Source organism: Elephantulus edwardii, unplaced genomic scaffold (genome assembly GCF_000299155.1).
Source record: "Elephantulus edwardii isolate Elephantulus edwardi_28Jun2011 unplaced genomic scaffold, EleEdw1.0 scaffold00237, whole genome shotgun sequence".
Classification (NCBI taxonomy): domain Eukaryota; kingdom Metazoa; phylum Chordata; class Mammalia; order Macroscelidea; family Macroscelididae; genus Elephantulus; species Elephantulus edwardii.
In genome coordinates this window covers 3,870,237-3,872,354 of record NW_006399987.1, presented here as the reverse complement: position 1 = coordinate 3,872,354, position 2,118 = coordinate 3,870,237, and the positions used below count along the sequence as shown (strand labels likewise).

General features: G+C 41.4%; 1 protein-coding gene across 1 annotated transcript in view; it reads left to right on the top strand.

Moving 5' to 3' along the window:
- The window catches only part of LOC102865353 (lysosomal alpha-mannosidase-like), a 47,944-nt gene that overhangs the window by 11,643 nt on the left and 34,183 nt on the right, over nucleotides 1–2,118 (top strand). The window lies entirely within an intron of this gene.

Genomic DNA, 2,118 nt, shown 5'->3' with positions numbered 1-2,118 from the left:
TGTGCTTCTGACATACTTTCTAATGGTAGAATTTGGCTGCTAGGCCTCAACACCCACTTTTTCCAACAGAATCCCCTTTGCATTAGATGTGCCTCCAAAGGGTTTGACCTTCAAAGCTGTGCCTAAATGGGCTTTTTTTGGTACTATTTATCATGCCACTTCTGGTTATGCCAGTGGCTGTGCAGCTTCCTGGTGGTACAAAGACCTTGACATTTGCCCATGTCGGCGTCACCACAAATCCCAGCCAAAGAGTCAAATGGTATTTCTATTTCCACTTTTTTGGAAAGCGCCATATTGCCTTTTAGAGTGGTTGCACCATTTTACACTCCCACCATCAGTGAAAAAGGGTTCCAATTTCTCCACAACCTCACCAGCATTTGTTGTTTGCTAGTCTGTTGAATTTTGCTATTGTTACTGGGGTGAGATGATATTTCATAGTAGTTTTGATTTGCATCTTAGAGCTAGGAATTTTTAACATTTCTTCATGTTCTTGTTCACCATCTGAATGTCTTCTTTGGTAAAGTGTCTGTTCATATCCTGTGCCCATTTTGCAACTGGGTTGTTTACCTTTATCTGGTTGAGGTGTTGGAGTATTCTATAAATTCTGGATGTAAGTCCCTTATGAGACATGCCATTACCAAATAATTTTTCCCAGACTGTGGCTTTTCTTTTTATCCTGTTGGAAAAGTTTTTGAATGTGCTTAGGGATTTGATTCTTACAAGATCCCATTAATCTATTTTATGCTGTCCTGGTTGTAGGTTTCACAGGATGCTTGGGAGGCTGTTCATGTTGTGAATTAGGACTTCTAGAGTTCTTCCAGGCTTTTCTCTGATGAATTTTCTAGTCCTTGCTTTTACTCCTAGGTCCTTGATCCACTTTGAGTTGTTTTTGTGTATGGTGTGAGATGGGGCTCTTGCTTGAGTTTTCTATGGATAGTTTCAAGTCTGACTTCTATCTGCTTCATAAACGGGAACTGTCCCCATCAATAATATCCATAGTATTAAACAAATAGCTACATTATCAGGCATGCCACCCCCCATGCTCCTGCACCTATTTCTACCAAATATTAGATCCAACATTCATTGCAACTTCACTCGCCAACTTTACTTACAGTTGTAGGGTTTATTAGGGAAATAGTTTGAGAAGTGGGGGAGGCAAGAATAGCATATGATACAAGTCCCGGTTTAGACCAGGAGTCCCAAACCAGATTAACAAGACACAATTCCTCAATTAGTGAAAGCCCAGGTTCAGGTCAGCAGCACAAATGCAACTTTGGGCTCCTCAATCATTCAGCAAACTTTACCTCAGAGCAGTTTCAAGTCACCTTTTCCTTCAACCATCCAAAAAGCAAAACCTTTAACTGTGGCTCCATCTCCATGGTTCTTCTGGTTACATCTTGCCATATTCTCTTCACATCGGTGCCATAGTCTCCTTACCATTTGACACCGCCATCCTTCACAGTGTGGAAAGTGCTCTCTTACATTGATCCCACAGCTGTTGATGATTTGCAAGACCATATGTCTACAATTAAGGTAGCTGGAGACTATGCCCCCAACACAGGCTAACACAATGGATAGAAAAAGCCAATTGTCAAGGCTTCTGACACCACAACAAAGACTATTGACTAAACCATGGACTGACAAAAGAATGCACTAATATGTCTTTGAAGAAGTGTAGCCAAAATACTCCTAAGAAAATAGGATGGTAAGATTTCATCTTACATACTTTGGACATGTTACCAGTTCCTGGAGAAAGGAACTTTCATGCTTGGAAAAGCACAGGGCCCATGAAAAAAAGAGGAAGACCCTCAAGGATATGGATTGACATTACTAAAAGCAGAGCAGAGATTGTAAGGATGGAGGAAGGGGCACTGGGTTTCATTCTTTTGCACATAGGGGTTGTGAGTTGGAACTTACTCATTGGTACCCAATGAGAACAATATCTTCTATCATAGGGGAGCTCTGGTGGCCTAGTGGCAAGGAGCTGCAACTACAATCCCAGAGGCACACAGTTCGAATCCACCAGATGCTCTGCCAGGAAAAGGAGGGACAATCTTCTCCTGTACCAGTCAGATCTGATTTGACGGTACACTCACACAAAAATAAAAATTAAAAAAA